This window comes from Equus asinus, unplaced genomic scaffold (genome assembly GCF_041296235.1).
Source record: "Equus asinus isolate D_3611 breed Donkey unplaced genomic scaffold, EquAss-T2T_v2 contig_193, whole genome shotgun sequence".
Taxonomy (NCBI): domain Eukaryota; kingdom Metazoa; phylum Chordata; class Mammalia; order Perissodactyla; family Equidae; genus Equus; species Equus asinus.
Window position 1 is genome coordinate 1401923 of NW_027224842.1, and position 25834 is coordinate 1427756.

Genomic DNA, 25834 nt, shown 5'->3' on the forward strand with positions numbered 1-25834 from the left:
ACCATAAGCCTATGGAAAACAAAGAATGTGTTTTGGCAATCTTTGAGTTACCCATAATAACCAGCAGGAGACTACCATAGCACTTATAGTGTCTAAGACATTGTGGCTACTCAATCAATGTTGTATTTTTTTACTTTAATTCAGAAATAAGAGCCGGGCAGGAATTAGTGACTCTGGTTTCTCTGAAAATGATGGAGTCCATAGATTTCTCTTTGGTGACTCATTTCCTCTATCAACATTGGAAAATTACCTGGAGCTTTCCTGCTTCATCAAGTTGGCCCATTACAGAGGACAATTTAACAGTAATATTGCCTGGAATGTGTAAAGTATAACTCAAAAAACAGGATGGGAGAGAAATCATGAACATATGATGGTCAACAAGGGCTTTTTTAAGAGAGATAAAAAGGTAGATAAGCAATAGGATAATATATTGTAATCAAAGAAAAGATTAGCAATTGAAAGTTAAGAATAATCTAAAATATCTTAGCCATTCAGAGTTCTAAGGGGAAAAATAAGTACAATTCATTCCTTTAAATGGCTCAAATTGCTGTCTGATTCATTTATTTAAATCCCAAATTGCTATTCTATATCTATACTGTTTCTCCTTCAGAACAGATCTTGTTCCTTTTCCCTCTATCATCTTACTCTTAATTATCAATCATGGAGAATGAAGATAAGACAATTGAACATGAAGATTTGGCACCATCCACAGAGATGAATAACATAGCCTCTACGGATCAAGAAACCCAGGTAAATCTGTGATCAAGTGTAGACCGTCTCAACCATTTCCTTAAGGAAGGGACTTCCAAATCTATGATAGCAACGTGTCCTCTTTGTTCTCTGTCACTCAGTTAACAATTCTCCCATTCTTAATCCCCAAGCTTGTACAGTAGGTGTGACTACCAATTTTCCCAGTCATTTTAGCAGCTAGCCCTACATAAAACTGCAGAAATAGAGAGCCTGTGAAATGCTTTGTGTTCGCAGCCTAAACCCTAGAATGCTTCTGGTTTCTTCCCTCTCTGTTTTTATTGCTTAAATTTAAGTAGATGAATGAATGTGAATTGTTTTTCATCACAGATAGTTATTTTTTTTCTGAACCACTTTGATATATTTACCAACTATTGCTTTGAATCATATCTTAAATAGGCTAATTTTTAAACAGTATTGCAAATGTAATGACATTGTATGTGACTCAGGCATTTATAATGCTACAATAGTGGCTCAGTGGTAAACACCCCTAAGAGAGTTCTTGTTCCAAGCAGTAGCTGATTAGCTAGAAATGAAGCTGTATATTTCCCCTATGAACTGTTACCCTTAATTCTAATAATGGAAATTTTATTCGTGATGTGGTGGCTCAGTGAGTATAAAAATGGACAGCAAATATACAGTTTTAAGTATTTTTTTAATTGCTTTAAACACAGGAGGAGACAGTTATGAACCTCAAAGGTACAGAGGGAAATGAACCAACAGAAGGAAGTAACCTATTGAGTAGCAGTGAAAAAAGGCTGCAGGAAACACCAACTGAATCAACTCATTTGCAAAGACTGAGACAAACATTTGCTTGCCTCCACATGGTTTACTGGATAGAGTGATAACAAATGGTATGTAAATGGTACGGGTGAATTCAGAAAGATGGTAAAAGATGAAGTTGTCATATAATGAAAGATTTCAAATAATATGGTTTAAAGGACAAAAAGAAGTTTATTTCTCTCACACATAAAAACTACTAGGTGGGGTCAGCCAGGTGGTGTACTGGTTAAGTTCACATGCTCCCTTTCAGCAGCCCAGGGTTTCACCATTCGGATCGTGGGTGCAGACGTAGCACCCCTCATCCAGCCATGCTGAGGCAGCGTCCCACACAGCAGAACTAGAAAGATCTTCAACTAGGATATACAACTACGTACTGGGGCTTTGAGGAGGAAAAAAACAAGAAAAAAGAGGAAGATTGGCAACAGATGGTAGCTCAGGGCCAATCTTTCTCACCAAAAAAAGGATACCTTAAAACCATATTTAAAAAAAAAAGAGGGGTCGGCCCCATGGCCGAGAGGTTAAGTTGGCAAGCCCCACTTTGGTGGCCCAGGGTTTCACCAGTTCAGATCCTGGGCGCAGACATGGCACCACTCATCAAGCCACACTGAGCGGCGTCCCACATGCCACAATTAGAAGGACCTACAACTAAAAATACACAACTATGTACCAGGAGGCTTTGGGGAGAAAAAGGAAAAATAAAATCTTAAAGAAAAAAAGGGGAGAGTAGAAACGGGTGGGCTTCCCTTCTGAAAAGAAAAAAAAAAGTTACTGGGTGAACAATTCACAATGGTATGTGTCTTTATTCCACACAGTCACTAGGGGCCCAGGCTGAAAAGCTCCACCATCTTCAACATGGAGGGCTTCCAAGAGCACTGTGGTCACCACCATTCCAGCTGTCAGAAAGAGGAAAAGAGCAGAGATCAAGGACCTTTTCCTCTTCTGCGTCAGAGTAATCTCACAGGATTATGTTAGACCTCCAATGAGAAAAGTGATTGAGAAATCAGTTGTAAACAGAAAAGCATTACATAAATGTTGGTTGTTATTACTGTTAAGTAATGCAACTAAGGTTTAAGCCAACACAGCTACACTTCCAAATGTCACATCATTTTATAAGGAAGAATCCTCGTTTGCAATTCAATTTATTCCCATAGAGCTGCTATTACTTAAAACATTTGGGAGGAGTGACGTCAGCAATATGGCTGAGTGAGCTAGTCCCTTCCTCGCTCTCCCTTTTGAGTTATAACTAAATGGACACTTACTGACCAACAGAGGAAACCCACACAGCACAACAGGATGCCTGAGAGACACACGCAGCTATAAATCTGAGGGTGGGTGGACTGGCCCCCCAGGAAGTGATGGAGACAGGTGAGCACACCCTGTTCTCCCCGCTAACCCTGTGCATGCAACACGAACACTCCAACCTGGTGCAAGCACCTGGAAAGTGGGAACACGCAGCAGGGCAACCATAAGAGGAGGCGGCGGTAACCCTTAGCCTGCACTCGTGGTTGATCTCCCAGCGGAGAGAGGGAGCCCACCACACCCCTGTGCGGTAAAGGAGCAGCCATAGCCCAGGTCCCAGCAGGGAAGCCCTGACCACCAAGCTCAGCAGCCCCACGGACTGCAGATCGTAAACAGGGACCTCAGCAGATTTCCAAGCTGGGGCAAATACTTCGCAGGTGTGCATGAATGCTCACAGTGCAGCTGTGCTCCCAAAGAGGTAACCAGTCCAGGCAACGGTGGGAATAGGTGTGGCAGCTTTGAACCCACATGCACTTACTTTCCTGGCGGGGAGGGGGAGCCCACCATGCCCCAGGGCTGTCAAGGAGCAGCCATAGCTCAGGTCTCTGCCTGGAAGCCCTGCCCACCAAGCTCAGTAGCACCATGGACTGTGGATCATAAGGGACCTCAGCAGATTTTTGTGCTGGGACAAACACTTCCAGGCACACATGAGTGCTCCCAAAGAGGGAACATGTCCCAGGCAGCTGTGGGAATAGGTGAGGTAGCTTTGAGCCCACTGGTGATCACTTTCCGGTGGAGAGGGGGAGCTCAGAGTGCCCCTGAGGCACCAAAGAGTGGCCCTAGCCTAGTGAGGAAGCCCCGCCTGACAAGGACAGTCCACACAAGTGCCTGAATGCATCCCAGGCTGGGGCAAGCACCCATAATACCCCCACAGCTTCCAGCAGATGGGGTACGGCCAGAAACACTACTCCTGCTCCCCGCTAGCGGTAACAGGGGGAATCTGCATCCTAAGAATACCACAAATGCCACAACAAAAGATTAGTTCATCAAACACCATGAGAAACTGCAGCAACAATTCAGACCAGGAGGAAAATGACAATTCTCCAGAAACCAACATGGAAGATACAGAAATATACAAGCTAAATGACCGAGAATTCAAAATAGCCATCATAAGGAAACTCAACGATTTACAAGAAAACACAGAAAGACAGTTCAAGGAGCCCAGCAACAAAATGGATCTCTTCACCAAAGAGATTAAAACTATAAAAAAAATCAAGCAGAAATTCTGGATATGAAAAACACAAATAATAATCTAGAATCATTAAGAAATAGAATTGATCTTATGGAGGAAAGAATTAGTCTTCTTGAGGATAAAAATGTAAAAATTCTACAGGTGGAGGAGGAGACAGAACTAAGATTTTTTCAAAATGAAGGAATTCTTCAAGAAATATCTGACTCAATTAGGAAAAGCAACATAAGGATTATAGGTATCCCAGAGGGAGAAGGGAGGGAGAAAGAAGCAGAGAGCTTATTCAAAGAAATAATTGCTGAGAACTTCCCAAACATGGGGATGGTTTCAGATTTACAGATAAACGAAGTTAATCGTATGCGCAACTTTATCAATGTGAAAAGACCCTCTCCAAGGCATATAATAGTAAAAACGGCAAAAGTTTGGGATAAACAAAGAATATTAGGAGCAGCAAGGTACAAGAAGATAACCTACAGAGGAAACCCCGTCAGGCTTTCAGCAGATTTCTCAGCAGAAACCTCACAGGCTAGGAGAGAATGGAATAATATATTCAAAATACTGAAAGACAAAAACTTTCAGCCAAGAATACTCTATCCAGCAAAACTTTTCCTCAGATACAATAGAGAAGTGAAAGCTTTCCCGGATGAACAAAAGCTGAGGGAGTTCACTGCCACCAGACCTCCCCTACAAGAAATAATTAAAGATGCCCTCACACTGGCAACAAAAAGGCGAAGGTCTACAAAGCTCTGAGCAAGAAGGTAAATAGACAGACATGATCAGAAACCTGCAGCTCTCTACCAGAATAGGAAGGTAAAAACTCAATTACAACTTAAAAGAGAAAGGGAAAGAAAGCATCAGAAGCAATGATAAACACTTCAACTTAGCCACAAACTCAGGAAATTAAAAACAGAACATTGTGTAACAGCAATTACCCAGAAGGGGAGAGGAAATGGAAGGAACTTGCTTAGGTTAATGGCGATAAGAGGCTATGAGAAAATGGACTGTCTCATCTCCAATATCTTTCATACAATCCTCACGGTAACCACTAAACAAAAAAATCAGAGCAAAACCACAATTCACAAAGAGAGAGAACTGAGAAATCCCTCTTGGAAAACCAACAAAATGAAATGGCAGTCAGAAATGCAAAGGAAGAGAAACAGTGGAATCATAGAACAACTAGAAAACGAGATAAAATGGCAGCATTAAGCCCTCATATAACAATAATCTCTCTAAATGTAAATAGACTGAACTCTCCAATCAAAAGACATAGAGCAGCTGGATGGATTAAAAAACAAGACCCAACAATATGCTCCCTCCAGGAAACGCACCTCAGCTACAAAGACAAACATAGGCTTAGAGTGAAGGGATGGAAGACAATACTTCAAGCTAATGGCCAACAAAAGAAAGCAGGGGTTGCCATACTTTTTATCAGACAAGGCAGACTTCAAGTTAGAAAAGACAATGAGAGACAAGGAGGGGCAGTATTTAACGATAAAAGGGAAATTCCATCGAGAGGACATAACACTTATTAATATATATGCACCTAGCACAGGGTCACCAAAGTACATAAAGCGATTATTAACAGACCTACAGGGAGAAATTAAGAGCAACACAATCACAGTAGGGGACCGCAGCACCACACTTACTTCAAGGGACAGATCATCCAGACAGAAATTCAACAAGGAAATTGCAGATTTAAATGAAACACTTGACCAGATGGAGTTAATGGACATATATAGAGCATTCCATCCAAAAACAGCGGAATATACGTTCTTCTCAAGTGCCCATGGAACATTCTCAAAGATAGACCATATGTTGGATAGCAAGGCAGCCTCAATAAATTCAAGAAGATTGAAATCATCCCAACCATCTTTTCTGACCACAATGCTAGGAAGCTAGAAATCAACCACAAGAACAAAACTGGGAAAGTCGGAAATATGTGGACATGCTATTGAACAACCATTGGATCATTGAAGAAATCAAAGAGGAAATTAAAAAATAACTGGAGACAAATGAAAATGAAAATACAACATACCAATTCTTATGGGATGCAGCAAAAGCAGTCATGAGAGGGAAATTCATAGCAACACAGGCCCACTTCAACAAGCAAGAAAAATCTCAAATAAGTAATCTTAACATACAGCTAACAGAGCTAGAAAAAGAAGAACAGATAAAGCCCAAAGTCGGCAGAAGGAGGGAAATAATAAACATCAAAGCAGAAATAAATGAAATATAGACTAAAAAAGCAGTAAAAAGGATTGATGAATCTAACAGCTGGTTCTTTGAGCAGATAAACAAAATTGACAGAACCTTAGCCAGACTCAACAAGAAAAAAAGAGAGAAGGCTCAAATAAATAAAATTAGAAATGAAAGAGAAATTACAACAGATATGGCAGAAATACAAAGGATTATAAGAGACTATTGTGAAAAACTGTATGCCCACAAATTTGATAACCTAGAAGAAATGGATGGATTCCTATACTCATATAACCTCCCAAAACTGAATCAATAAGGAACAGAATCTGAACAGACCAATCACAAGTACAGAGCTTGAAAGAGTAATCATAAACTTCCCAAAAAACAAAAGTCCAAGACCAGATGGCTTCTCTGGAGAATTGTACCAAACATTCAAAGAAGATTTAGTACCTATTCTCCTCAAACTATTCTGAAAAATTGAAGAAGAGGGAACATTTCCTAACACATTCTGTGAGGCCAACATTACCCTGATACCAAAACCAGACAAAGACAACACGAAGAAGGAAAACTACATGCCAATATCACTGATGAACTTAGATGCAAAAATCCTCAACAAAATATTGGCAAACTGAATACAGCAATACATTAAAAGAATCATACACCATGATCAAGTGGGATTCATTCCAGGGACGCAGGGATGCTTCAACATCCATGAATCAATCAGTGTGATACACCACATTAACAAAATGAGGAATAAAAATCACATGATCATCTCAATAGATGCAGAGAAAGCATTTCACAAGAGCCAACATCCATTTATGATAAAAACTCTCAATAAAATGGGTATTAAAGGAAAGTACCTCAACATAATAAAGGCCATATATGACAAACCCACAGCCAACATCATACTCAATGGGGAAAAACTGAAAGACATTCCTCTGAGAACAGGAACGAGACAATGGTGCCCACTCTCACCAATCTTATTCCACATATTACTGGAGGTTTTGGCCAGAGCAGTTAGGCAAGAAAAAGAAAAGGAATCCAAATTGGAAAGGAAGAAGTGAAACTTTCACTATTTGTAGATGATGTGATTCTATATATAGAAAACCCTAAAGAATCCACCAGAAAACTCCTAGAAATAATCAACAACTACAGCAAAGTTGCAGGGTACAAAATCAATTTTAAAAAATCAGTTGCATTCCTATACGCTAACAATGAACTAGCAGGAAAAGAAATCAAGAATACAATCCCATTTACAGCTGCAAGAAAAAGAATAAAATACCTAGAAATAAACTTAACCAAGTAGGTGAAAGATGTGTACACTGAAAACTATAAGTCATTACTGAAAGAAATTGAGGAAGATGTAAAGAAATGGAAAGATTTTCCATGCACATGGGTTGGAAGAAGAAACATAGTCAAAATGTCCATACTACCTAAAGCAATCTACAGATTCAGTGCAATCCCAATCAGAATCCCAATGACATTCTTCACAAAAATAGAACAAAGAATTCAAAAATTTATATGAAACAACAAAAGACCCCAAATAGCCAAAGCAATCCTGAGAAAAAAGAACAAAGCTGGAGGTATCACAACCCTGACTTTAAAACATACTACAAAGCTACAGTAATCAAAACAGCGTGGTAGTGGCACCAAAACAAACAGATCAATGGATCAAAATTGAAAGCCCAGAAATAAAACCACACATCTATGGACAGTTAATCTTTGACAAAGGAGCAAAGAATGGAGAAAGGAAAGTCTCTTCAATAAATGGTGTTGGGAAAACTGGACAGCTACATGCAAGAGAATGAAAGTAGACCATTATCTTTCACCACACACAAAAATTAACTCCAAATGGATTAAAGATTTGAATGTAAGAACTGAAACCGTAAAACCCCTACAAGAAAAAACAGGCAGTACACTCTTTGACTTTGGTCTTAGCCACATCTTTTTGAATACCGTGTCTACTCGGGTAAGGGGAACAAAAGAAAAAGGTAACAAATGGGACTACATCAGACTAAAAAGCTTCTACAAAGCAAAGGAAACCATCAACAAAATGAAAAGACAACCCACCAACTAGGAGAAAATATTTGCAAATCATTTATCAAACAAGGGGTTGATATCCAAAGTACATAAAGAACTCACACACCTCAACAAAAAAAAAAAAACAACCCGATCAAAAAGTGGGCAGAGGATATGAACAGACATTTTCAAAGGTAGATATACAGATGGCCAACAGGCACGTGAAAAGACGCTCAACATCACTAATTGTTAGGGAAATACAAATCAAAACTACAATGAGATATCTCCTTACACCAGTCAGAATGGCTGTAATTGCCAAGACCAAAAACAACAAATGTTGGACAGGATGTAGAGAAAAGGGAACCCTCATCCACTGCTGGCGGGAATGCAAACTGGTGCAGCCACTATGCAAGACAGTATGGAGATTCCTCAAAAAACTAAAAATAGAACTACCATGTGACCCAGCTATGCCACTACTGGGTATCTACCCAAACAACTTGAAATCAACAATCCAAAGTAACATATGCACCCCTGTGTTCATTGCAGCGCTATGCACAATAGCCAAACATGGAAACAATCCAAGTGCCCAACGACCAATGACTGGATAAAGAAGATGTGGTACATATATACAATGGAATACTACTAAGCCATAAAAAGACAAAATCTTCCCATTTGCAACAACATGGATGGACCTGCAGGGTATTATTTGCTAAGCGAAATAAGCCAGACTAAGAAAGACAAACACCATATGATTTCACTTATATGCAGAACATAAACAAACACATGGACAAAGAAAATAGTTCAGTGGTTACCAGGGGAAGGGGGCTGGAGGGTGGGCACGAGATGAAGGGAAGCACTTATGTGGTGACAGACAAGAAATAATGTACAACTGAAATTTCACAATGATGCAAACTATTATGAATCTCAATTTAAAAAAAAAAATATTTGGAAGATTTTTCCTTGAGAATTTATCTCAGCACAATTTTGGATATTGTTAGAGTTGGGGTATATTTGTCTTTTAGGAATGGATTTGGTCTTTGGAGGCAGCCAAACATTAAGCTGATATCAATTTGATTAATAAATGGATGTTCAGATTCAGTAATGCTGTTTTTTGTTCAAAAAAGAAGTGTGTGAATGTACCTGTGTGTGTATGTACGCTCTGAAGCTCACGAAATGAAAATGAAAGACATTTTACCATTCTCAACTGGAACAATGGTATGTTATACTTTAGACTCTGGATATGTTTTTACTGAAATTAGTTAATTTTCTAAACTAGCATGAGAAAAAAATCTCAAACTTTATTTAAAACACATGGAGAAAACCAGGTTCCAAAATGTACACTAGTTCATAAGGCAACAGATAATTTAATACCTTTTCTGTCCTTTTTATTATTTTTTTAAACTTTTACCCTTCAAATTATGGCACATTTCTAGTTAAAACATTTACAGGAAAACTGATACAGATTGACATAGGAAAGGTGTAAATGAACGATGTGGTCTGGAGACTCACTGTTTTGAGTTCTGTAATCGTTGTCCATCAGCTGCCTGAGAAGTGGACTCACGTGTGTGAGCACCTCTTCTCTTGTTTTCTGTACTTCTGTTCCTGAGGCTCACAAGAGGGCTTTCTCCTATACTCCTTCCTGTGCCCATTCAGAATACATAAGTATTTGTCTTAAGAAGTCAATCTTACATGTGAAAAAATGATTTTCCAAAATCATAAATGAGAAGTAAATTATTAACTAAATTAAAGATGATTTAGAGAAACCTTATACACATATATTTACTGTGTATTTAGAACTGAATTTTGAGTATGGGAGAGGAAAGGAAAATTAGAGATTTTTTTTAAAAGTGGTCTTGAAGTAGAAAACTACCTTGCTGAATTTAGTATAAAATCAGGTTCATGCTGTGATACAGTAAAATTTAGTAGCTGGTAATTCCTACTTTCCCATTATACCTTCAATACTGTATAGAAATTTCAGCCCCTATAGCCAACTGGAAAATACTGAAGGCCTTAAGTTATTTATTTCATTGTAACATCATCATAAGCCTAGAAAATCAGGAAGAATTCTGTGAGGATGTAAAAACTGGGGCATTAGATTCAGTCTCTAGCAGTATGGTAGACAAGATTCAGTGAACAATTCTCTCACTTATGCCAAGATGAAAACAGTATTTTAAGTCTTTTTAAATGTACCTTTTTTCTGTGAAGAAAACAGGAAGTCATTGGACACCAAAACCAAACTGAGCAGAGGAGATAAATATGCACTCAAGCTGGCCTTCACCCTGGAGGCTTCTGCAAAACACCTGTGAGCTTGAGAGTCATTCTGAGGCCCTGAGAGCATAGGGGGCTGCGCTGGAGCTGGTCCAGGTGGGCAGAAGTCTCAGGAGCATTCATCCTCCCTCACCCACACAAAGCTGGAGCCCAGCGTGGCAGCTGCAGATGGGGCCTGCACCCACACCTATCTCAACTATGGTGCTGGCTGGGGGAGAGGAGCGTCCCACTAAAAATGTGTAACTCCATGCTGATCTGTGCTCCAAATTCACATAAAAAACACAAGCTGAAAATATATCTAAAAGTGATCCCAGATTGGAAGCTTCTAAGCACATGGTAGAAGCAAATGCAGATCCGATCCAGGAAAACTCACATTCAACCTAAGGCTCCAACAATCCCCAAAGGTAAAGTTCCAAGGAAGAGGTCACTGTCACAACAAATTTTAAAAGATCACAACATGCACAAGGAAACAGAGATTTCAAAAATTTGCATTATCAGAAAATAGAAAATATTTTTGGTATCTGTAAAGAAATTAAAGAGGAGATAGCAAATATAAGTACAAAACAAGGAACTATTTTTAAAAAATAAACAAACATTTTGCTAACGACCAAGTCGAATTTCTAGAAATGAAAGATATAGTACAGTAATTGAAATGTAAAACTCAGTGGATAGATGAAGCAGTGGGTTAAGTGACAAGAGAATTGGTGAACTAGTAAGAGATCTGAAGAGATTATCTAGAATGCAGTTCACACAAAGATGGAAAATGTGAAAATGAGGGCTAGCAACATGGAGAAGAGTATGACTGTCTGATCTTAGTTCCAGAAAAAGAGAATAGAGAATGGAGAAGAGGAAATATTTGAAGAAATGAAGACTGAGAATTTTCCAGAATTAGTGAAAAACTTAAATCCCAAGCAAACCGAAAGGAAGTCATACCTAAATACATCAAACTGAAATTGCAGAAAACCAAAGAAAAGGAAAAAATCTTAAAAACAGCCAAAGAAAAAGAATTCCCTAAAAAAGCAGAAATTAGACGTAAAAGCAGCAATGAAAGCCAGAAAGCCAAAGAGTAATATTTTCAAGGACCTGAGAGAAAGTAACTCTCAACCTAGAATTGTATATGCAGAAAAACTCTGTCTTAAGAATGAAAATGAAGATAATTTCAGACAAAACTAAGACTTTACTACCAACAGAGCCTTAAGAGAAACATAACATGCTTTGCTACAGAGAGTTTCTGTACCATCAATTAGCTCTTATGCGATGGTAAATAGGGAATTGTGTGAGTGCCAGATGGAATTTGCATTTTTGTACATAATTTTTCCTGTCACCTTAGTATTTTTCATCATCAAGCAATAGCAAGTGAATACAAAGTGAATTGAAAACAAAAATCAGATAGATGTTTTCTTACAATTAAAGATAAAGCCTTATCAACTTGAGGACCTTTTAAAAAGCTGAAATCTCTGTGAAAGTGCGTTCTTTTTGGGCAGTTAGTTGCTGGTTTAGGGGCTTCAAAGACTTTTTAAACTTCCCACAATGTTAAGCTATCTAATGAAACCACACGTGGATGAAGAAGCTGACAGTACAGGTGAAGAAGCTGCCAACACTTTTCCCTCAGTTAAAAACAAACAAACCTTTGTTTGATGAATAAGCTACAATCTGCATAAGATTTTGATGGAGCTGCTCTCTATTTAAAGCAAATGCCCTCAAGATTCTACATCTCGGGAAAAAGGAAGTGTGGTTCCAGGGTTTAAGTCTGCAAAGAAGAGACTGACTTTAGATGCGATGTCAGTAGAGATTTAACTGTGCTGATACTGTATTAGAATTGTTACTGTTTTTTAGTGCTTTGGTCACAAGTTTTGAGTTTTGAGTTTTGGGTCGTCTGCTCCAACTCTGTTTTTCCCATAAGTCTTTTTGTTTTCAGTGTCTGATTTTGTAGAACACAAGGTTTTTGAAACAGGGAAACATATTTTGCATTCTAACAGAAATGCCTCTACTAAAGCAAATACTTCAGGTAACCAGATGATTGTCCCAGAGGAAAGGTTTGAGGTGCCACAATGAATGATGGCCCCCCCAAAAAGGTAAGTATCTGAGTAATTCTAAACAAACGTCAACATAGAAGAGAAACAATGATAATGTTTAATTCAAGGCAGAGCTAAAATAGGGGAGTGTGGTTGTTCAAGTATTCTCATGCTCCTGTGAAGAGGTTAAAGATAGTGATTGTTTCTCTTTTTATTAACTACTGATATATTTATAGTAAAATTAAAAAGAATAATAAGGGAATGGTAAAAAGAAAAAAGTTCAAGGTAGTAGTTGTAGCAGTGTGGAAGGCGATGGGGGATGGGATTAAGAGGAACACAGAGGTGCCTTCAAGGCACTGGTAGTATCCTATTTCTTCAGATGGTTGGTAATTACCCAGTTGTTCATATCACTGGTGTTCTTCAAAACTTACACATGGTTGTAAATATTTGTATGTGTATTCAGTATTTATTTTTAAAAACTTTTAGATTATATCAAAACCGACATATGACAACTTATTGATAGAAGTTTTCCTGGTTTATTTCAGTTACCATCCTTGTTCTTCTGTGGGCTGTAGTGTGGTCAATTACTGGCAGTGAATGTCATCCTGGAGGAAACCTATTTGGAATTATAATCCTGTTCTATTGTGCCATCTTTGGAGGGAAACTTTTGGGGCTCATTAAGTTACCTACGTTGCCTCCACTGCCTCCTCTTCTTGGTAAGTACCAAACACTTCCTGTGTCCTTCAGAGTAAATCATATTTTTAAAATAGTAGTTTGGGAAATAAAGGAATAAACTATTTCTGTATTTGCTGTGCTGGCCCTTAAAGCTGATTGTTAAATTGTGATGAGTTTTATGAGCCAGTTGGTAAACAGCAATTTGAAAATTAAATTATATATACTTACAATTAAATAACTTGCATTAAACACAAGAGCAATACTCAAAACCAATCACTTCTTAATTATTTTACTACATTTTCCTCTTATCTCTCCTCTTGAGATTATGGAAATACTATATCACGGTGTGTCACTGCCCATCTGTTCCCAGCTCCACGTTCAATGACGTCAGGTTGGTAGGTTAACATCAGCCCTGGTAGAAGTATCTGTAATACAGAAATCAGCAAATGCTGCAGCCCAGGGCTTAATATGTTGTCAGTCACTCACATCATTGACAAACGAGTGAAGTTCCAACATGTATTACAAAACTATTCTTCCAGAGGCCATGAGAACTGTGCAGATACGACACGTAAAAATTAGTCTTAAAACTAGGTATTATATCTTTAATGTTTCTTTTAAAAATTCCATATTACAAAATTTCAGTGTACTACTTTCAGTATACCACAAAAGACATTTTGTGTCCCTTTCTCACAGATTTATAAATCATTAAGTTTTATTTAAAAACCATGTACCTTTTACACATGCATATTTGCACACATCTCCTTTTTTTATTTCAAAAGATTGGCCCTCGGCTAACATCTGTTGCCAATCTTCTTTTTATTTTTATTTCTTCTTCTCCTCAAGGCCCCCCAGTACATAGTTGTATATTCCAGTTGTCGGTTCTTCCAGTTCCTCTATGTGGGACACCACCTCAGCATGGCCTGATGAGCGGTGCTAGGTCAGTGCACAGGATGCGAACCAGTGAGACCCTGGGCTGCCAAAGCAGAGTGCATGAACTTAACCACTCAGCCACAGGGCCAGACCCCCCCCCCACACACATTTCCTAAGTAAAAATTTTTTTCTATTAGTGAGGACCTCAGGATTGGTTAACATAGACCAAAATTATTTTCTTGTGAATTTGTGGTGAGCAATTGAAACTAAATGTAAAAAGAAGTAGAATTATTTACATCTTACTCTACACTGTTTCTCAATATATTTTTCAATTTAGGTAAAATTCAAGTTATTTCACTTAATTCATATTGTTTATCATGGGTGCTTTTTGTTAAAGTTTTTAATTGAATTATTATGACAATGGGTTGTTTCTAGGCCAGCCCGGTGGTGTAGTGGTTGAGTTCCGTGCACTCTGCTTCAGTGGCCCAGGTTCGTGGGTTCCGGTCCTGGCTGTGGACTACACCCTTGTCAGCTATGCTGTGGTGGCGTCCCACATACAAAATAGGGGAAGCTTGGCACAGATGTTAGCTCAGGGCAAATCTTCCTCACCAAAAAACAAAAGGGGGGCTGTTTCTAAATATGCCTGTGTGCTATGATAAAGGGTTGGCAAACCATCTCTTCTTGTAAATAAGATCTTATTGGAGCACACTCATGCTCATTCATTTACATATTGTCTGTGGCTGCTTTTATACTACAGTGGCAGGGCTGAGAACTTATAACAGACACCATGTGGCCCACAAAGCCTGCAGTGTTTCTTGTATGGCCCTTTACAGAAAATGTTTACTAACCCCTGCATCTAAGTCAGAGCTTCTCACACTTTATTATCCAGAGAATGACCTTGGATCTTGTTAAAATGCAGACTCTAATTCAGTAGGTCTGGGGTGAGGCCTGAGATTCTGCCTTTCTAATAAGCTCAAAGACCACACTTTCCACAGAAAAATCATAAGTTTTCAAACCTGGCTGCACGTAGGAATCATCTGGGAAATTTTTTAAAAAGCTGATGCCTGGGACCCACCCCAGAGATTCTGAACTAATTGAATGGAGTAGCCCTGGGTATCAGAATTTTTAAAAGCTCCCCAGGTGATTCTAATATGCAACCTAAGTTGAGGACTACTGTTCTAGACGCCATGAAAAGGCCCTTTACACCTCATCCTTCTCTTTTCCACTCCATGCCTGTTATTGCAACAAGCAAAATACACATGTTGCAAAATGATAAATCCTTGGGCTTTGTGATTACATGAAATCTCCTGAGGTCACTGAAATCATTCTTAAAAGTCACGTACGTAATGTGTCTTACCATCCCTTTCTATAGTGGTACGCTTGTGACAGAAGTTTACTGGCTCTTAGTGTATTAGGGCCAGTATCTAAAACTGAAACATTATCTGAATCCATAAAGAAGACTTGTTAAGGCAGACATGTGTGGTGATTGCCTATTCCATATTTTTAAAAATTCATTGAAATAATTGCCAGAGATGGAGGATGAAGGAGCATTTTTTATTCCAAAAATGAATGTGAAAACAACTTTCCTAGGACACTGTTTCCTTTGCTGATGGTCTGGGTTGCTGGAAATTTTTTTCAATAATGATTTGCTTCAAAATAACTTGAGAGTAGATGAAATAAGATTGGCCATGTATTGATAATTTTTGCATGTTTTAAAAAATTTCCGTAATAGAAATTAAGGAGGAAAGAAGAATACTCCTTATCAAAGAAGGTATTCTTTTCTCCACACCCAAGGGAAAGGCCCCCCCAGGGGCTCAGAGGCCAGAGGGGGCGCCTTCCTAATCACAGTCAGGTGGCCACATCAACGGAGGCCATCGGCAAACAGAACTGTCTCAGGGAAATTGTTTGTACATTCATCTCAGAAATGAAAAATGCTCCTTCATCCCCTCCAAAACTCCAAAAGAAACTCCTACATATTTGTGAGTTCTTATTAGACTATTATTCCTTTTGATTTCAGGTAGTTGTATGCTATAATCAATTTAGGGCTGGTTTAGATTCACATTTTAAGTTTCAGTAAAGAACTGTTGACAAATTAATGAAATGTAAGGTTAGTGCAGCATTTTTGGCTGGTAATTCATTAATATCTATAAAAATGATATACACTGTACCCTGGAGCCTAACATTTCCACTGCTAAGAATTATCCTATGGATATACTTGCACAAACCTACAAATATGTAAGCTCTATGTGGACAAGGCCCATGTTGGTGTAGCTCGCCTCTGCATTACCAGGGTAGAGTAAGGGTCTGGCATGCAGTTAATAAATACTGTGCTCATTTCAGCACTGTTTGTAATGAAAAGTCTGGAAAGTTCCTTCAAGTCCCTTACTTAGTCCAAAAATTATGGTACTTCCACACAACGAGAAACTATTCCAACTATTAAAAAAAACAAGGCAAATATATATGTGCATCATTGGGAATATGTCCACGATATATTGTTAAGTGGAAAAGAAACAGATTATACAATGGTATTTAAACATGCTCTCATTTGTGTCCAGTGCAAAAGAGCACACGTACACACACACAGAGAAGCATGCTTTAATAGGTAGAGAAACTTTCTGGAAGGGCACAGAAAACTCTGGACAGTGGAAACCTTTGGGGAATGAAGCTGGAAAGTTGCACTTGGGGTAGGACATGTACTGGTCACTTTACATTGTCTGTCATGGTTTAATTTTATCATGAGCAAATATATTATTATTCTTTTAAAAACAGCTATTGTAGGCTGGTTCTTACTTTCAAAAATTCTAGAAAGATCATGACTGCAGAATTCATAACTTCTTCTAGATTAAATGGCAGCAATGAGAAATGCCTGGAAGAGATGCTTCCTTGCCTAATGGTGTCTGGAACAAGTCACAAAAAGCTATACTTGTAATTCATCTCTATTCTCATAGCTTACATATAAAACAACCCAAAGTTAGTAAATTTATTTAGTCCTTTGAAGTGTGGTCCATATAAGGACGTGGTAAGAAAAGAGTCCTGCTGGAGAAGAACGGAGTGTGGACGGCTTGCAGTCTCTGAGGAGAAATCCTTCCCCTATCTGGGCATGTGGTATCAGGGAGGGCAGGATTCTCTGACAAACTACCCGGCTTCCTCAGGCACACTCAACTACTTGCAGTTCCCAGAATGTGTCACACTTTCCCTTCATACCTTGGAAGAAACTGTTATTTCTCCCAGAAACTTCTCAACTTCTCCAGCCCCTTCTTCATTCCCCTTCCCCTTCTTTGGCCCCTGCTGACTCACCCTTCCTTGTCTCAGCTTGTATAAGGCCTCCTCATGCTTCCATAAAATTGAGGTTGCCCCCATAGACTGAAAGCTTGTTGAGGGATAGTACTGAGCCTTTGTTCATTGCAATATCTCTAATACCTACTATAGTGTCGAAAGTACCGAAGGCATTTGATAAATGTTGAATGGCTGAAGGAAAGAAGAGTCACCAGCTGACATGACAGAACAATGTCTATTTCATGATAACTCACTTCTAAGCCTTTGCAAAGCAGGTTATATGTTTTTTATTAAATTATCTGGTTTGAAAATAGGTAAAATAGAGCCCATATAGGTATTGATATTTCAAGTAATCTGGCATGGTAAATAATTTTAGAATCTTTCTGCTGTTTGCATACAAAGAGATGACTGAATTGGGCCTTGTATTAAAACATTTTATATTCAGAATTTGATCATACTTTCTACCCAAATACTACATCCTGTTTCTCTCTTTCAGGTTCAATTATTAATGAATTATTAATTATTCTAATCTTTCATTTTTATCTGCATATTAAAGCCTTTTCTTAGCTCCTGTAATTTTTTTTTTCATTAAAAGTTTGACATAATTTCATCTAAGGACTAAGCATAAAAGAAGTGGTTCCTGGGATTATAATCCTGGGATAGTCTCTTCTACATCTAAAGTACTGAAAATATTTTCTGTATTTGAAAACTAAAGATTTGTTTGATTTCTCCATCCCAGGCATGCTGCTTGCTGGGTTTCTCATCAGAAATATCCCTGTCATCAATGATAACGTACAGATCAAGCAGAAGTGGTCTTCCGCTTTGAGAAGCATAGCACTATCTGTCATATTGGTTCGTGCTGGCCTTGGGCTTGATCCACAGGTGTTGAAGTATAAATTTCTAATTATTGACTTGGAATTTTGTTCTTCCAATATTGCAAGTATTTAGAATGACTGAGCTTTAGGAAATGGATGTGGACACTTTGCACAGCATTCAGAACGACAGAATGAAATTTATTTCATACAGGACTGTCCCCAAAAGATGTTCCCATACTCTCTCTTGGAGAAAGGTGGAGTTACTGTCTATCTAGGGACAGCACCAAGAATAAAGGCTCCCCTTTTCTCTGACAGAGATACAGGCCATAGTTATAAATAAGGGTTGTGAGAGAGAAGACATCATATTTTTGGTGTGGAAAGCCCTATACGAGTGTTTAGGACTAACTATGCTGGCTCAGAAAACTGCCTAGCATACAGAATGAGTCTCAAAGTGTGCTTTTTTCGTGTTTGCTTTTGAAAGCAGGAATGAATGTTCTTGAGGATTGCCTTTACATCAGGTTCATTCTGGGGCCACAAATTATACATATGGCCAACACTGAGACGGTTAGATCAGCTAGTGTGGAGGTTATGAGCACAGACTCTGAAAGCAGCCTGGCCGAGCTCAAACCAAGCTCCACCACTCACTAATTTCATGATCTTGGAGAACAGCTTTAACTTGTGCCTTTTTGGATGAGAAAATCTAAACAATGATGATAATATTATCCCCTGTGTCATAGGTTGCTATGAGGACTAATAAGCCAACTCTAAAACACTTAGAACACTGAAATGTTTGTTAAATAAAACTCATTACCTGGAAAATTCATGATGGATGATCCAGACAGTCTGAACACTGAAGAAAAAGCATTTAATGTCATTCTCTCTGTGTGTCTTTAGAGGGTTATTTTGTATGTCTATTTTTATATTTCAGGCCCTGAGGAAGCTGAAGGGTGTCTGTGTAAGATTAGCCATGGGTCCCTGTCTTGTGGAGGCATGCTCATCTGCTCTTCTTGCCCACTTCCTAATGGGTTTGCCGTGGCAATGGGGATTTATACTGGGGTAATGATTTTTCTTTGTCGTATGAAAATACACACGGACATTTAGGACTTTCTCTGACGCTATACAAGTGAATGCATAATATTTTCATAAGGACATCAGAAAATACAATACAGATATTCCAGCATAATATTATGACTATTAATATACCAGCATATAAACATTATAACTTCAAAATATAGTGTATGTCTTTGTAGGTGCTAACTTTGACAGTTTTATAATAATTTAAACTATTGAGGAAGTAATAGACTTTTATTATGCCTGATTCCATGCCAGTGAGAGATGCCAGATCTCTCCTCAAAGTCCATACAAAGGATAACGAATGCTCAACGGTGATCCACACCTAGCACAGGCCTCCTCCTCCTTTCACCAGGCTCTTATGATTATCTGTTCTGCTGTATTTTCCTCCTGCTGTTAGTTCTTTCTTCTTCTTCTTCTTCTTCTTTTTTTTTTTGGTGAGGAAGATTGGCCCTGAGCTAACATCTGTTCCCAAGCTTCCTCTTTTCTTTTTTTTTCTCCCCAAAGGCCCAGTATATAGTTGTATATCCTAGTTGTAAATCCTTCTAGTTCTTCTATGTGGGATGCCACCACAGCATGGCTTGATGAGCAGTATATAGGTCCACACCAGGATCTGAACCAGCAAACTCTGGGCCGCCGAAGCAGAGCACATGAACTTAACCACTATGCCACTGGGACAGGCCCCGGTTCCTACTTCTAAGATTTAAGAGCCATAAGAAGTAAATAAATATGAAAGTACTTGGTAAGAATTTGGTGTTGGGGCCAGCCCCACGGCTCATGTTGAGGTGGCATTGGCGTCCCATATAGCACAGCCTGAGGCACTCACAACTACAGTCTACAACTATGTACTGGGGGGTTTTGGGGAGAAAAAAGAAAAGATTGGCAACAGATGTTAGCACAGGTGCCAATCTTTAAAAAAAATAATAATAATTTGGTGCTGATAAGTAGGCAAGAAGTAAGAACTACTTACTTCTCATGGTTAACACTCTCGAGCTATACTGCCTAGATTCAAATCTCGGCTCTGACTTTCCAGTATGTGATCTTCGGCAAATTACCTAATCTCTTTGTGCCTCCATTTCCTCATTTGCAAAACAAAGATAATGATTGTAGCTACCTCATAGGGTGGTTGTGAGGATTAAATTAGTTAATATATGTGAAGTGCTTAAAATGGTGTTAGGTACATAGTGAGCTTCATAAATGCTTTCTGCTATCCTACTGCTGCCGTTATCAGTGTCACTGTTACTGTCACTATGGCCTTCCTCTTCTAATCTGTTGTCTGATTTTTACATGCCAGGTCCTGATAGAAGGCCTCGCATCACTGGATTCCAATCCAAAAAGTCCATGGCCGTGTTTTTCAAACCTCATGCCGTGGATGTTTTGTTTAGATAGAAGGCAGATTCCTGGGGCCTCACCCCATTAGGTCTCCCAGACCAGCCGTAAACACAGATTTCAGACAGGCTGCGTAGTCCCAACGCAAGTTGTCCATGGCCACGCTCAGAAGAAGTGTTCTGTAGAACTTGTAGCTGTGCGTGTGTTTCTGTTTGGGACTTCACTGCCTTTGAAAGACTGTAATTGTCTAAAGTGTAACCTCTGAAAGAGTGGAGGTTATTATAATTTCACTAATAATAGTAATAATGAAGAAGATGCTATCATAAATATTTAAAGTGCTGCCTGCTTAGTTTTGTCTTAGGTGCTGTGTCTCCAGCTGTGGTGGTGCCTTCAATGCTCCTTTTGCAGGAAGGGGGCTATGGTGTTGAAAAAGGTGTCCCGACCTTACTCATGGCTGCTGGCAGCTTTGATGACATTCTGGCCACCACTGGCTTCAACACGTGCTTGGGCATGGCCTTTTCCACAGGTAAACTGATCAGTTCATGTGTGCTGTTCTCTTATGCTCTAGCGACATAGATATGATGTTGTGAGTGTGGCATATTTCCTTGATAATTGATTAAGGCAAATTAAAACAGAAAAAGCAACTCCAAGAGTTAGTTCTATACCTAAGGAGAAACCAGTGGCTTCTTGTCTTTACTCCCTTCACCCTCTAAATATAAAATGCTCAAGTACTGTGGTAGGTGCGTGAGGGGGCTTCAAAAGAGCAAAGTCGAAAGAAGGAGAACAGCTTCTGCATGCAGCCACCCGGGAGGGTCAGCCTTCGAGACTGCGCACAGAGGGTGAGCAGGTGTTTCAGTGAGCACAAAGGACAAAGTAGTCCAAGTGGGAGGGACAGTTTCTGTTCTCTCGTCTTTAACATTTTAGGGGAAATAATTATTTTAATGTGTATCTTATTAATACTTAATAACTGTCTGATACAGACATATTTTGTTTTAAGTAGTAATAAAACAGGAACTTAAGGCATTTTTTCCCTACTGTTATTCAACACCTTTATTATCCTTTGGGACAGCACACATTTAAGTTCACTTTTTAATCTGTTTCCAAGACTGGAAGATAAGATTTGCAATTTCATATTATTGACAAAATGTAATTGTGGGCTAAGTTTAGCTTCAGATTATTTAGTGGGAACACACCTTAGAAAGTCTTGTGTTCTCAGTCTCTCTGCCCCATGGTTATCCTCCCATTTTATGACTATATTTGACGTATGCCAATTACCTAGTACTTCACCTCTTCCCACACCCTGAAGTTGCCTTATGTCTAGTCCCCACCGTGTATCACTGGTGAATTAATCTTCTCAAAGCATTGTTTTGATAGTCTTACTTTCTTGTTCAAGCACCAGCAAGGATTCTCTATTACCAATTAGGTCGAATCTACACCCTTGTCTCTATTTTAACTCTACTGTACCTGTCCAATCGTACATTCTCCCTGCTTCCTGGTATACACCTTTAAAACAATAGTTCTCAGCCTCAGCTGCACACTATAATTACCTGGGAACTTTTTAAAAATACTCATATGTGGGCCCTACCTTAGGCCACTTAAATCATAATCTTTGGGAATGGAAACCACAGCTTTAGAGCAACAGAGTTTGCATTAAAATCACACAGGAGCAGGGTAGGGAGGGCCGTGGGGAGCGGCTGCTGGGGTTTTCATAATCTGAGGGGTGGGGGTGGGGGTGGGGCTAGCCTGAAGAACCTTCCTACTTGACAATACTCTGTACCCTCTGCCCTGCCCTACTAAATGCAGTCCTTAGACCATCTGGATAGGAGCTACCTGGAGCCTCTTTAAAATGTGGATCCCAGGCCCGGCCAGACTTACTGCATCAGAATTTTCAGAGGTGGGGCCCAAGAAGTCTTTTTTTCTTTTAAACAATCTTACTATACGGGAGACTGAAAGTGGTTAGTTACTTTCTACACATTTATAGTAAATTATTTACTGTAATATCTTGCAACGTATACTATTATCACAGATAAATGTTTTTGACAGTCACACTATTACCTAATAGAGAGCTGTCCTAGCTAAATAAAACTACTACAGAGGTAATCATTTTTTTAAATACAAAAGATAATTGAAACTGTAGGGGAGGAAAAACCGTTTCCCACACCAGGTTCGTTGACTGGGGCCCTGTAATCAGACTGACAAGAGACAGACTAACAAGAGAAAAACAGTTTATTAACGTGTGCATTGTGCTTACACAAGACCTCAAAGATGAGTAAGTCAAAGGAGCGGTCAGAATTTGGGCTTGTTCAGCATTTTAGCAAAGAACAATAATTATGTGGAGAAGCACAAGATAAAGGAGCTTTGAGCTTCTAGAGGCAGCAAATTGTGGGAAAAGAAACATATGGGGACCTAACGGTAGATAAGGGCTTGTTTTAGCAAAGTTTGTGATGTGAATTCCTCTGGTGCTGTCTTGGGGCTGATAAGGGCCCATAAGTGTCCCAAGTTGTCTCAGTGATTAACTTCTGTCCTTCCTGGTAAAAAGGAGAGGGGACACCTTTATGAATGTATGTCCTGCTTTTGGGCAAATAGTGAGAGGGCAGAGAGCTTTTCTTATATCTGCTTCTTCTCAATTGCCTTCAACTCAGAATAATCCTTATGCCCCAGTGGCATATTTGGGGTGACATATTGTGTACTCTAAACCACAATGACAAAAACCCACAATAACTAGTTAGTACATTTTTTCTTAGAATAGTGTGTGAAGAAGGGCTTTATGTGTTGAACAACTTTTTTTTTTTTTTTGAGGAAGATTAGCCCTGAGCTAACATCTGCTGCCAATCCCCTTTTTTGCTGAGGAAGGCTGGCCCTGAGCTAACATCCTTGCCCATCTTCCTCTACTTTATATGTGGGACGCCTACCACAGCATGGCTTGCCAAGTGGTGCCATGTCTGCACCCGGGATCCAAACTGCCAAACCCTAGCCGCCAAAGCGTAATGTGTGAACTTAACCATTGCACCACTGGGCCGGCCCCTTTGAGCAACTTTAATATAATTTTCTGCACAATGTGTTCACAAAGTTTTTTTAATTAAAGTTTCCTAAGTTCTGTATGATATGGGGGAAAATATTGGTTCTACTTACCTCTCTATTATTTCAAAGAAGCTGAGTAAGAAATAAAGATTCTTCTAAGAGCAATTTCAAAAATAATTTGTTTTCAGTTTGCTTTTAGAATAAACATTCAAGAAGGAATGAGTCCTTTACACTCATCATAGTAAGAAAAGATTCTTGATTTTAATTCTCAAATTAAGTTCCTGTATTCTATACATATCAAACCTACTAAAATCAGTGTACATTTGTTATTTTAAAATCAGGCTCGTAGGGCCAGCCCTGTGGGGTAATGGTTTAAGTTTGTGTGCTCTGCCTTAGTGGCCCAGGATTCGTGGGTTCAGATCCCAGGCACGGACATAGCGCTGCTCTTCAAGCCATGCTGTGGCGGTGTCCCACATAAAATAGAGGAAGACTGGCACAGATGTTAGCTCGGCGACAATCTTCCTCAAGTAAAAAGAGGAAGATTGGCAACGGATGTTAGGTCAGGGTCAACCTTCCTCACACAAAAAAAAATCAGGCTATTAAATGGCTGTTTGAAAACTAGATCAGTCTACTCACCCAGCCTATGCATATCATACCAATTAGCTCTGAATCATGAATTTTATCTTTCATATTTTCTTAGGCCCTTTAGGTAAAGTTTTTTGAAGTAAATGTACAAAAAAGTGCACAAATCATAGTTTATGCCTATTTTGAAGTTTATCTCTAATAATGCATACCTTTCTTATAAGATAGGCCCATTTTATTAGACACTTTAAGTCACATATATTTAAGACTGTGGAGAGCAGGAAATATCTGTAAACTTTTCCTTCTGTGTAATCAGATGCTTTGTGTGATGATTGAAGTAAAGTCTTTGTATTTATGGATTTAGAGTTCTGACTGAAGATTTTTTTTTATGTGTGTCTAAGGTTCCACGGTTTTTAATGTCCTCAGAGGCATTTTGGAGGTAGTAATTGGTGTGGCAGCTGGGGCTCTTCTTGGATTTTTTATTCAGTACTTCCCAAGCAGTGACCAGGTAAAGGAAACCATCTGTGGGAAAGTCGTGCTCTAAAATGTCACGGGAAAACATTCTGGAACACTCCCTCAGAGCCATGTGAAGGACGTGATTTAGCAAATGACCCCCATTTTAAAACTGCTTGCTGCTCTGTCAGTGCTGTCTGTGAGGCTTAGGAAGACAGCTAAACCTTGAAGATGTTAATGCAGTCCTGGGATTTTCTTCTCCTATTTATATTCTGTACACTTCAGCTTGCACTGTAAAACAAATAACATGAATTCCAAACTAATAGGATATGCAAGTCTTATTTTTATTTTCATTTTTTTGAGGAAAGATTAGCCCTGAGCTAACATCTGCTGCCAATCCTCCTCTTTTTGCTGAGGAACACTGGCCCTGAGCTAACATCCGTACCCATCTTCCTCTACTTTATATGTGGGACGCCTGCCACAGCATGGCTGGACAAGCAGTGCATAGGTTGCACCTGGGATCCGAACTGGCCAACCATGGGCCGCCGAAGTGGAACGTGCGAGCTTAACCACTGCGCCACCCAGCCAGCCCCGCAAGTCTTATTTTTTTAATTAATTTATTTTTTATTTTTATTATTATTCATAATACTCAACTAAATCAAGATATAAAATGGTTCTTTGGGCCCACGGTTTTAGTGTCAAAATACCTTAGATTCTAATACTATCAAATAGATAGACCTTAACATTTCATTAAAATATAGTCTCTTTCTCACCGAGTAGATTGAAGTTCTTTACTGTACATAGTGATTCTTAATGAGAAACAAAGGCTTGTTTGTTTTCCTTTACCCTCTTTAGTCTCTTCTGATAGGTAAACATATAAAAATCTTTTCTTTTCTAAAAGAATTGGTGTTATTTTGAGATTTCAGAGCATTTTGAATGGAATTCAAATCTTAACTGAAGTAAAACTTTAATTAAGAAAATTAATGTTTGCATTATCAGAATGTATGTTGATTTGAATTTTTATTGTGCTGCAAAAAAACTCCAAGTAAAATAGTCTGTAAAAGATTTTATGAATGCATAAAAGAAAATTCAAGGATTTTCTAATTATGCAACAAAGTGCAAAGAAAAATGATGGCTTACATTTTGTTGCTTACTGTGTATAAAATGACAGGTGAGTTGAGTAAAGTCCCGCTGTGCTCATCAGGGCAGCGACTATCTACATGCAG

At 38.9% G+C, this 25834-nt stretch overlaps 1 pseudogene; it reads left to right on the forward strand.

Annotated features, from left to right (window-relative positions):
- The first annotated feature begins 525 nt into the window (after nucleotides 1-525).
- LOC139043188 (sodium/hydrogen exchanger 9B2-like) overlaps nucleotides 526-25834 on the forward strand; it is a 42061-nt pseudogene continuing 16752 nt past the window's right edge.